Consider the following 12,565-nt stretch of genomic DNA (forward strand, 5'->3'; position numbering starts at 1 on the left):
AAATACAGATTACCAATACTGTCCACTAGAGTGATGAAGGTGAAATCATAGACCAATTTACATGGAAGAGATAGGGAAAGCCATCCAGGAACCATACCACAAAGTTAACACCAGGGCCAGATCGTTTTGCATGGGAATTCTTCTGAACCTTCAACATCCAGATGTCCCAGTGCTCTTTAAATTGTTGCAGAACATTGGAAATGAACGGAAATTTCCCTAACTGCTCTTTCAAAAGAAATATAGCATTGATACCTAAGCTTGATAAAGACCATACAAAAAGATGAAACTATAAACCAATATCTCTCATGAGTATCAAAACAAAAAAACCAAATAAAATACTAGCAAATAGACTCCAACACCACATTCTTAAACATAAATGAAAAATTGATTCGTTATTGGAAAATCTATTAATGTCATTCACCTTATCAATAGACTTAAGGAAAAATTATCATAAGGTTATTTCCATAGATGATTTGTGAAAGCCTTTGACAAAATTTAATAGCTATTCATGATAAATAATATAATAGCTATTCACTCAAGAAAAGAGTCGACAGGGGCATCTGGGTGGGTCAGTTGGTCTAAACGTCTGACTCAATTTCGGCTCAGGTCATGATCTCACAGTTCTTGGGATTGAGCAGCGCATCTGACTCTTTGGGACAGTGTGGAGCCTGCTTGGGATTCTCTCTTCCTCTCTCTGCCACTCCCCTGCTCACACATGCTCGCTCTCCCTCTCTCTCTCTCTTTCTCAAAATAAATTTTAAAAACTTTTATAAAAAGTGGAGAATACTTGTTTAAAATATTTATACACACACAAATACAAATTTGTGTATACAAATACAAACTACTGTGATCCAGTATCTCCCTTACTTAACTGGGAATCACTGAAGATATATTTAGGAACAAAGCAAGCCATGTCCATCCTTTACTATTCAACATCGTGATAGACGTTTTAGCCAATGCAATGAGATAAGAGCAATCAATTATGGGCATAAGACTAAATAAAAAAGAAGTGATAAACTGTGGTGCATCCATAAGATGGAATCCTAGTCAGCAATGAAAGAAGACAAGCTATGGACACACACCACATGGATGATTCTCAAAGTTTTTATGCTGAGTGAGTGAAGCCAGTCTCCAAAGGGACTTTGTTTTACTTATCTCTAAATTCTCAGTGTACTCTTTTGTTGTTGTTTTGTTTATTTATTTACTTTGAAACGGAGGAGAGGGAGAGTGAGCACAAGCAGGGGAGGGACAGAAAGAAAGGGAGAGAGAGAATCCCAAGTAGGCTCCAAGCTGTCAGCGTAGAGCCCTATGTGGGTCTCCAGCCCACCAATGGTGTGATCATGACCTGAGCCAAAATCAAAAGTCGTTCGCTCAATTGACTGAGCCACCCAGGTGTCCCTAGACTCTCATTGTAGTATTATGGTATAAAATCTACCCTGAAGTAAAACAATCAATGAATGTTAATGAATTGATGAATAGATATGAACTCTTAAAACTCGAGAGAAGGGAATGTGTTGCATGTATCATTCTCCTATTCTATGAACCACCATATGTAGTATTTACCAAGGACTCTGCCTGCCTTCTGCCCTGGGAGACAAATGGGCAATGCTGTTCTCAGGGTATTTCATTTTTTTAATGTTTATTTTATTTTTGGAGAGAGAGAGAGAGAGAGAGAGAGAGAGAACGTGAGTGGGGGAGGGGCAGAGAGGGAGACACAGAATCTGAAGCAAGCTCCAAGCTCCAAGCTGTCAGCACAGAGGCCAACTCATGACTCAAACTCACGAACTGTGAGATCATGGCCTGAGCCAAAACCAAGAGTTGGATGCTTAACCAACTGAGCCACCCAGGCATCCTTAGTCCATTTCATTTTTAAGAAACTAAGCAATCATCAAAATAGTAGTCTTTTCATATTTTCTTCATATTTTAAATTTCCAGGAAACTTTGTTCTTTCCTGTTGATCCAAGTTTTTTCTAGCATCATTCTGTTTTGGCCTGAAGAATTTATTTAACATTTTGTTTATGCAAGCCCTAGTGGGACAAATTCTGGTTTTCATTGTCTTCAAATGTATTTTTTTAATCTTTATGCTTGAGAGAGAGTTTTGCTGAATAAAGAATTCTAGGCTGATCTTTTCTTTCTCTTCAGCATTTCAAACATATTCCAATGTTTTCTGGCTCACATTCTTTCTGATAAGAAAGCAGTTGTCATTCTTATATTGGTCCCCTATATATAATGTCTTTTCCCCTCCTCTGGTTGATTAAAAATTTTTTGTTTTCTTTGGTGTTTCAGTAGTTTTACTATAAAGTGCCTGAGTTCTCTCTCTTTGCATTTCCTCCTTAAGGTTGATCAGGATTTTTGGATTTCAAAGTTAAGGTTTTTCATCAGTTTTTTTTTTTTATTTGTGGTCATTATGCACTCAAGTTTTCATTCTTCTATTCTTGGGTTCAAACTGAATATATGAGAGTAGTTATTGTTAGTCCATTGACATGAGCGCTACATTCATTTGGGTTTGTTTTTCAATATTTTCTTCCTTCTTGGGTTCTCATTGTGGTTTTGATTTGTATTTCCCTGATGATGAGTGATGTTCAGCATTTTTTCATGTGTCTGTTAGCTATCTGGACGTGTTTTTTGAAAAGCGTCTAGTCATGTCTTTTGCCCATTTCTTCACTGGATTATTTGTTTTTTGGGGGTGTTGAGTTTGATAAGTTCCTTATAGATTTTGGAATCTAACCCTTTATTTGAGATGTCATTTGCAAATATCTTCTCCCATTCCATCAATTGCCTTTTAGTTTTGCTGAGACATGTTGAGTAGGAAGTTCCTGTGACCAGGACCAAAGAGGTTTTTCCTGCTTTCTCCTCTAGGATTTTGATGGCTTCCTGTCTTATGTTTAGGTCTTTCATCCAGTTTGAGTTTATTTTGTGTATGGTATAAGAAAGTGGTCCAGATGAGGGGCAACTGGGTGGCTCAGTCGGTTGAGTGTCCTACTTCGGCTCAGGTCATGATCTCGCGGTCTGTGAGTTCGAGTCCCGCGTCGGGCTCTGTGCTGACAGCTCAGAGCCTGGAGCCTGTTTCAGATTCTGTGTCTCCCTCTCTCTCTGTCCCTCCCCTGCTCATGCTCTCTCTCTCTCTCTCTCTCTCTCTCTCTCTGTCAAAAATAAATAAACATAAAAAAATTTTAAAAAGAAAGAAAGAAAGAAAGAAAGAAAGAAAGAAAGAAAGAGGTCCAGATTCATTCTTCTGCATGTCCAGTTTTCCGAACACCATTGCTGAAGAGACTATCTTTATTCCATTGGATATTCTTTTCTGCTTTGTCAAAGATTAGTTGGCCATATGTTTATGGGTCCATTTCTGGGTCCTCTATTCTGTTCCACTGATATAAGGGTCTGTTTCTGTGCCAGTACCATACTGTCATGGTGATCAGTGCTTTGCAATACATCTTGAAGGCTGCAGTAGTGATGTCTCCAGCTTTGGTTTTCTTTTTCAGGATTGTTTTGGCTACTCGAGGTCTTTTCTGGTTCCACAAAATTTTAGGATTGTTTGTTCTAGCTCTGTTTAATGTTATATATAATATTATAAGCTCTGTGAAGAATTCTGGTGTTATTTTGATAGAGATTGCATTGGATATGTAGATTGCTTTGGGTAGTATCGACATTTTAATAATATTTGTTCTTCCAATCCATGAGCATGCAATATTTTTCTTTTTTTGTGTGTCTTCTTCAATGTCTTTTATAAGCTTTCTGTGTATAGATTTTTACCTCTTTGGTTAGGTTTATTCCTGGGTATTTTATGGTGTAAGGTTAGGTTGTGTATCTGAGACCTTTCTTCCTTCATTAAGAAGGCCTGGATTGCTATATTCTCCCCTTATGATCGCCTTTGTTGCATCCCAGAGGATCTGGGCTGTAGTGTTATCATTTTCATTGGCTCCCATGTACTTTTTAATTTTTCTCTTTAACTTCTCGGTTATCCCATTCATTCTTTAGTAGGATGTTATTTACTCTCCAACTATGTGTTATCTTTACAAATTTTTCCTTGTGGTTGATTTTGAGTTTCATAGTGATGTGGTCTGAAAATATGTGATCATATGTGATATGATCTTGATATTTTTGTACTTGCTGTGTCCCACTATGTGATTTATTCTGGAGATTGTTCCATGTGCACTTGAGAAGAATGCTGCTTTATGATGAAATGTTCTGAATATATTTGTTAAGTGTATCTGGTCCAATGTGTCATCCAAAGCCATTGTTTCCTTGTTAATTTTCTACTTAAATGATCTGTCCATTGTTGTAAGTGGGGTGTTGAAGTCCCCTACTATTATGGTATTATTGTCAATGAGTTTATGTTTGTGATTTATTGATTTATATATTTAGGTTCTTACATGTTGGGTCATAAACGTTTACAATTGTTAGGTCTTCTTGGTAGATAGGCCCCTTAATTAAAATATAATGCCTCTCCTTATCTCTTGTTATAGTCTTTATTTTAAAATCTAAATTGTCTAAGTATGGCTACTCTGACTTTCTTTTGGCGACCATTAGCATGATTTCTCCATCCCTTTACTTTCAATCTGAAAGTGTCTTTCAGTCTAAAATGGGTCTCTTGTAAACAGCCTATAGATAGATCTTCTTTTCTTACAGATTCTGTTACCCAATGTCTTTTGATTGCAGCACTTAGTCCATCGACATTTAGAGTGAGTACTGAAAGATATGAATTTATTACCATTGTGTTGCCTGTAGAGTTTGAGTCTCTGGTGGATTTCTATGGTCCTTTCTAGTCTTTATTGCTTTTGGTCTTTTTTATCTTGGTTCATCTTTTCTTCCCTGAGAGAGTCCTCCTCAAAATTTTTTTCTAGGCTATTATTGGTCACAAACTTCTTTAGTTTTCCTTTGTCTGGGAAACTCTTTATCTCTCCTTCTAATTTGAATGACAACCTTGCTGGATAACGAATTTTCAGCTGCATATTTTTCCAATTCAGCACTTTGAGTATATCCTGCCACTCCTTTCTGGCCTGCCAATTTCTAATAGATCTGCTGAGAACCTGATCTGGCTTCCCTTATAGGTTAAGGACTTTTTCCCTTACTGCTTTCATAATTCTTTTCTTGTCTGTTTATTTTGTGAATTAGACTATGAAGCGACTTGTTGATAGTTGTTTTTTGTTGAATCTAATGGGAGTTCTCTGTGTTTGCTGGATTTTGATGTCTGTGTCTTTCCTCAGGGTAGAAAAGTTTTCTGCTATGATTTCCTCACATAAAACTTCTTCTCTGTTTTATCTCTCTTCATTTTCTGGGACCCCTATTATTCAGATGCGATTCCTTTTTAATGAGTCACTGAGTTCTCTAAATCTTATATTATGCTCTTTTGCCTTAGTTTCCCTCTTTTTTTCCTGAATCATTATTCTCCATAGGTTTGTTCTCTGCATCATTAATTCGCTGCTCTGCTTCATCCATCCTTGCCACCTTGGCATCCATTTGAGATTGCATCTCAGTTCTAGCATTTTTAATTTTGTGCTGACAAATTTTACTTTTTTTTTTTTTAATCTCCATGGAAAGGGATTGTATGCTTTTTCAATACCAGGTAATATTTATATTATCCAGACTCTAAATTCTGGTTGAAATATTTTGCTTATTTGTCTGAAGCATTTCCTCCTGTTCTTTCTTTTGGAGTGAATTCCTTCATTTCTTCATTTTGGATGAAAAAGAAATAATAAAAAAATAAAGATTAAAAGTTAAAAATTTAAAAGAACACAAACAAAATCAAATAAAAGATGCTAGATCCTAGGTGTGTTCTGGTCTGGTTGTTGAAAGAAACTCGATAGAATAGAGAAAAAAGGGGAAGAAATGGGGGAAAAGAGAATAAAAAGAAAATGTTTGATAATTAAAAAAACGAATACAATAAAATAGAATAGAGTGAAATGCTGAAAGTAAAATGGAATAAAAAATTTTACAAGAAAGTAAAAAAATACAGTAGATATAATTTAAAGAAAAATATTTTTTATAAACTCAGAATATAAAAATAAATTTTTTCTCTTTCTATATTCAAGTATAAGAAAAGGAGAAGAAAAAAGAATGAATGGATGGACTAGCGAACAGAATGAAATATGAATGAAATTATATCCCGTTTCCACTAGAAGTCAAACTATGGAGAAATCTATAGTCTGTAAACTAAGGTGGCGGAGAGACTCATGTTCCTCTAGAGCTTGATTGGCACAGTTGGATAGGGCTTGGTGTGACGGCTCCGTTTACACTAGACGGCACTGCTTAGATTACTGGGGTAGATCATTGTGGTGCCTGTATCCATGAATGCACATGGGTGGAAGAGGTGTAAATGGTATCACCTACCTACCCAGTCTCTAGCATCAGAACTCTGTGCTCTCACTGACTGGCAATCATGCACCCCTCCTTTGTCCCTGGCTTCTGTCCACTCCCTGCCTCTACACTACCCAGAACCAAGTCATCAGCCTGCCAGGTGGTACCTCCCTTCTGAATTTTATGTCAGATGAGGCTGTGATTCCAAACCCCTCATTTCTGAGGGCCCTGTGGCTTGGACACACTCTGACCCCCTCACGGAGTGTCTTGCCAAGACTTGCTTGGGTGCTGGCTGCCCTTGCCCCCAGGAAAATTTGCATGACCATGTTGCTGCTGAAGCCCAGAGACTATGGCCAGGTGCAAACATTCCCAGAAAAAATTCACTCAATCTTGTAGCAGCAGCATGTAAGAGATTATGGTAAATCACACCACACATCTGGCATCAGGTTTCGCTGCTTCCTAACACCCTTGCTCAACACCAGCAAACGGCTGTTCTCTAGGGTCTGCTGGGACCTTTGCCTGTGCAGAAGCCGCATAGCCTCAACCAAATGTCCTCTTAACTGGGGAACCACCTCTCCCCATGTGGCCAGAGACCCCTCACCCTTGGACCTTGCTGTCTATTCTTGGGGATTTGCCCTTCCCACCAGAACACCACCAGGCATTGAGCTGTATAACTTCCAACTCTGTGCTCCCCTGTTTATAGAGTGGCATTGAACTTTCTTCTTTCTCCTTTCTCTCTTTCTTGTTCAGTCCCTTATGTGTGTTTCCACTCTTTCCCTTTCTCTCCAGCTGCTTTCAGGAAGAATTTTTACTGTACTCTCCCCCTGTCTCAATCCTCTTTCCACAAGCAAAAATAGTTCCCTAACATCTGAGCCTTCTCTCTCCACCAGTTCACCTCTCCATGCTGCATACCTGTGAAGTTCTGTGGCTTAAGTTATGAAGATTGTTGTGTTAATCCTCAGATACATTTTCTAGGTGTTAAAAATGCTTTGGTGCTGATCTAGTTGAACTTCCGGGATGACAGAAGCAGAAAACTTCCAAAACTCTGCCATCTTGGCCCCTTCTCCTAAGTGACTATTTCTAAAAGGATTGTGAGCTTCTTTGTGTTGTGCTTTTCTAATGCTTGAGATTAATTAAAAGTTCAGTCTACACCAGGACTTATTGATAGAACATGGCAATGTGCTTTGGGAAACCTTAGAATGGATAATGTGAGAAGTACCCAGGAGAAAAGTAGAAAAGGGGTAGAGATACCTCTTATTGTTATATATATATTAAAGACAATTTTTGTTCCAGGAAAACCAGAAAGGTCTCTGAAGCCTTGGTTACACATAACATCTATCAGTGAATAATTAATCAATCCAAGGAAAAGGTAGTGTTTGACTGGCAGAGGGGTTGAGAATGTGGCTGGAAATTTCCAAGCAAAAGGAGGAGAGATGTGCAGAGGGTAAACCAAAACTAGCTCCAAAATCATCTTGAACTTTTAGCAAAAAGTAAAATTCAGTGTTCTTAGAAGAAATAACAAAGGGGGTCACCTGAGTGGCTCAGTCCATTGAGCATCTGACTCTTGGTTTCAGCTCAGGTCATGATCTCACAGCTCATAGGTTTGAGCCCTGCATCGGGTTCTGCACTGATGTGTGGAGTCTGCTTGGGATTCTTTCTCTCTCTGCCTCTCCCCTGTTCATGCTCTCTCTCTCTCTCTTGCTCTCAAAGTAAATAATTAACTAATTTTAAATTAAGTAATAAAAAAACAGGAAAGTTATTTTCCAAGAAAAAGTGGACTCCAATCTTATAGAAATATGAGAGAAGAGAAAATTTTTATTTTAATAACAAGCAAACAATTCAACTGGGAGGCGGTGTAAGTAATGAAGGTCTGAGGTGATGGAGGTGAAGTGGCAACAGTTAGTTTCACATGAAAAGAAGAGAACTGGTTATTCAGCAAATATATTGCATTGAGGTCAGTCAAAGAGTTGCTGTAGATACATCTGAATACAGCAAACAGTAGTTCTCTTCTGTGTTGAATCTCCGTCTTTCAACTGCTCTTTCTGGCATTTCACTTAGTTGAGTTCTTAGAGGTCTATTTTCCAAACAACTCTTTGTCCTTCAGTAGGCAGCTGATAAGGAACAATTTGAAGCCTTCTGTAAAACTCTTACTACATAAATGTCCATTCATCTGGAAAGAATTCTATAAACATCTCTACTGATAGATTACCCAACACGAAGAACAAATCTTTCTAACAAATCATAGGGGGAAGGTGATCACTGTGTCCTAAAGGAAAAATAAGTGAGTAGAAGCAACAGAGGGAGAAGATCCACCAATCTAGAAAGAAACCAGATTTTTCTCGGGATAAATAGACAAAGTTTGGGGCCACCTTTATACCTTCTACTCTGGAGTTCCACATATTGAGAATTCGTCCCTCCCCTGTTAAGTCAATCAAACATCTACCAATCTCCAACACTGAATCTGATTATACCCCTTAGTCCTGAGAGTCTGAGAGACAGAAGCGAGAGTGCTCCAAGGTTGGTGAATGAGTTCAGGGGTGCGGGGGCTGGGTTGGGGGGGGGTGGCAGACAGTGGGCAGGGCCAGCGGGAAATATGCAGGAAATAGGGAGATCTTTTCATTCAGGTAAATCTTACATAAACAGGTGAGAGAAAACAGGAAAAACTATCTGCAGTGCTTCCATGATCAATTCAAGGTTCCTGCAATGAGTCTCACCTTCATATCTGGCGTTCTGCTGCTTTAGGGCATAGAAAGCCTCTTTCCCTGCCAATTCTCTCCATTTGTTCCTTTCATTTCTGCCGCTCCAGTTTATCCTCCAGCTTCCTGATTTTTTCTCCAAACTCCTCTCTTACCTGCACTCTCTGTCTCTCTAGCTGTGCTCCATAAAATTCTTGCATCTCTTGGATTTGTTTCTGAATCTCCTCTTTGGCCTTTTGGTACATCTTCTTAGTGTAGCATCGTCCTTCATTCTACGCCACAATGCGCTAGACCAGGGTCAGCAGCTGGTTTCTCTGGGACTCCTGCTCAGCTCCTGTCGCACCATTCTTGTACACGCAGTAGTGATCACGGAACTAGCCCTCCAGCCCTCGGATGCCTTCGGGTGCTTCCTCTAAGTAATCATGGAAATTGATGCCATCCAAGTCATCTTTCTGGGTGAATAAGAGAATCATTTATCTCCTAGCTCTGACTCCAATATTTACTGGATCTTCTACATGGCCTTGTGCTCTTCCTGCATGTACGGGACCAGCTGTCCCATCAGGGGCAGGGTGTGAGGTCCTGGGGAGGTCAGGAAGATGTAGCGAGTAAACTCTTGCAGGTGTCAGCATCTTGTGCCTCAGTGTCAAAAATGCCTGGTGTATCCACGACAAAATTTCTCTTACCTGCCATCTGCTGCTCCCTTTCTTACAGGTCTTGGTGGCAGATGTTGTGGCAATGCTAGAAGGAAACACTTTCTCTCCAAGGGTGCTGTTGCCCATGGCACTTTTCCCTGCTCCGATCTTACCCACTAAGATAAGTCTCAACTGTGAATTTCTGCCATCTTGGTTTCTAAGCCCTGGGACATCAGGAAAAAAAATCCACAGCATTAGGAGGTAATCCAGCTGCTTCCTTATAGGGCCCCCCATTTCCCCTCACACACACCTCTCCTCTGTTGCCCCAGGGTCCCCTCCCATAAGTGACTGATGCACTCCCAGGAACTCTATAGAAGACCCTTTTGGAGAAGCCTATTTGAAGTCTATAGAAAGCCTGAAGTTCTCTTGCAATACTTGGGAAATGCCCAAGTACTTTCCAGGATTTCCTGGAGCTTCTTACTATTACTTTTTGTAGCTCAGTAGCCTACAGAAGGGTAAACAAAATATTCTAGTTTACCAAGAGAATTCTGAGCTGCTGCTGCTGGTAGCTATTCCTCATAAGAGCAATGCAGCAAGTAACACAAAATCTGCCTTTGGGGCATCCCAGTGGGAGACTCCCTCCCCATTTATATTCGGAATGGAACTTTTCTTCTCCCATTAAGAAGCCAGCTAGGCAGGTTACACAAGCCAACTCATCCTTGTAGGGTACAAAAGGGTACAAAGGGGTACAAAAGGGTACAAAAGAGTACAAAAGTGATCTGTGTGGAAAGACCAAGTGTCTTTTTCTATTTCGTGTGTGCAACCATCCTGTCAAGGGTTGTGACATGAGAGAGAACAATATAATTTAACTTTAAAGTTTAAAAGCTTAGCTTAGAATCCAGTGAAGTTTTTATATTCTAAAATAAGACATTACAGAATTATAGTCATAAATTACTGACATTTCTCCAAAGTTATTATAAAATCCCTTGATACTAAAAAAAATGAAAGAAAAAGAGTACCTGGGTGGCTCAATTGATTGAGTGTTGGACTCTTGATATTCGCTCTGGTCATGATCCCAGAGTCGTGCGATTGAGTCCCACATAGGCTACACGCTGAGCATGGAGTCTGCTTAAGATTCTCTCTCTCTCCCTCTCTCTCTTAATCTCTCTCCCTCTGTCCCTCTCCCTTTCTATCTCTCTATAAAAAAAAATGAGGGGCTCCTGCGTGGCTCCGTCAGTTGAGCATCCAACTTCACCTCAGGTCATGAACTCACAGTTCATAAGTTCGAGCACCAAATCAGGTTCTGTGCTGACATCTCAGAGCCTGGAGCCTGCTTGGGATTCTGTGTCTCTCTCTTTCTCTACCAAACCCCTGCTCTAGCTCTGTCTCTCTCTGACTCAAAAGTAAATAAGTATTAAAAATTTTATTAAAAACTTAAAAAAAAAATGATCATATGATTCAGTAATGCCACTTCTGGGTATTTATCCCAAGGAAAAAACACTAACTGGAAAAGTAATCTGCATTCCCATGTTTATTGCAGCATTATCTACAATAGCCAGGATATGGAAACAATCTAAGTGTCCACTGATGGATAAATGGATCGAGAAATCATGGCATATATACACAATTGGATATTAGTCATCCATTAAAAAAAAACCCAAATCTTGCCATTTGCAACAGCATGGATGGATATCAAGGGAATTATGCTCAGTGAAATAAGTCAGACAGAGAAAAACAAGTACTCCACCATCTCCCTTATATATGGAATGTAAAAAAGAAAAAAACAAGACAAGCTCATAGTTACAGAGAACAGGTTGATGGTTCCCAGGTTGAGGGGGCTGGTGAAACCTGGGAAGGGATCAAAAGATAAAAGATAAAATAAAATGAATATATGTTATGACAACATACACATATATAGACTAGTGGGAAATAGCAAGACTTGTTGGATATATTTTTCAATTGATGATTAAGTCTACTTAAAGGAGACGAATTTTATTTTATGTAAATTAAAATTCAATAAAGCTGAAAAATTGCAGCCTTTTAGTACAACTGGATGCATTTAGGATAATCCGTCATGGTAGATTTACATGATTTTTTTTAAGTTTATTCATTTATTTTGAGAGAGAGAGAAAGAGAGCATGAGCAGGAAGGGGCAGAGAGAGGGAGAGAAAGAATCTCAAACAGTCTCCAGGCTGTCGGTGCAGAGCCCAACACAGGGCTTGAACTCACAACCCATCAGATCATCACCTGGGCCAAAATCAAGAGTTTAAATTAAAAAAAAAGACGTCTAATGCACTGAGCCACCCGGGCGCCCCAACATGATTTACAATCATCTAAAACTGGCTACAAGCTGTCATCCTACCTGTGTCCGTGCCCCGTTACGATATGAATTTGTATCTTTTCTCATCCACAGATGGAGTCTATTTCTGCATCTTTTGGAGCTCAAAGCCTCAAAGGTTTTGAAGTTTGCCTTTTAACAATGTCTGTTTCTTTATGCATTTCTTGCCTCTGTTTTATAATTTGACACATTTTTCAACCCATGTCCTCCCTCTCATGCATTTAAAAATATCTGTAACACTTTATTAGAAATGACATAGTAAAGAGAAGAAAGGATGTTTCCTATGCACCTCACAGCTCAGTCCCCAGGAAGTCTGTGGTCTACAATCGACACTGGCCCAGTTCCCAGATACTTCTCACAAGAACAAGCACCGTTGTTGTCAATTTACCGGTGCACAGCCACACTTCTTTCTTGTCTTCACCACAACCATTTCCTGCTGCATCTCCTTCTGTTTTTGTCTTCTGGTGACATAGCATAGTGAGCACCTCAAAGCACACAAGGCTGAGGTGCAAGGTCCATGCCCCCTACCCAGCCCTGCAGTGGAAGCCTGCAGCATTTTGGTACAATTGGATGCAATTAGGATGATCAGTTGTAGTAGATTT

General features: G+C 39.5%; 1 long non-coding RNA gene across 1 annotated transcript; it reads right to left on the reverse strand.

Annotated features, from left to right (window-relative positions):
* Positions 1-8,092: 8,092 nt before the first annotated feature.
* On the reverse strand, positions 8,093-12,124 carry LOC131508759 (uncharacterized). The gene is made up of 2 exons (XR_009260130.1): positions 11,988-12,124; positions 8,093-9,849 (listed from the first exon to the last, which is right to left on the reverse strand). It is a non-coding gene; the product is annotated as an uncharacterized LOC131508759 (long non-coding RNA).
* Between the last annotated feature and the right edge of the window lie 441 nt (positions 12,125-12,565).

The sequence above is a fragment of the Neofelis nebulosa genome, chromosome 4 (genome assembly GCF_028018385.1).
Source record: "Neofelis nebulosa isolate mNeoNeb1 chromosome 4, mNeoNeb1.pri, whole genome shotgun sequence".
Taxonomy (NCBI): domain Eukaryota; kingdom Metazoa; phylum Chordata; class Mammalia; order Carnivora; family Felidae; genus Neofelis; species Neofelis nebulosa.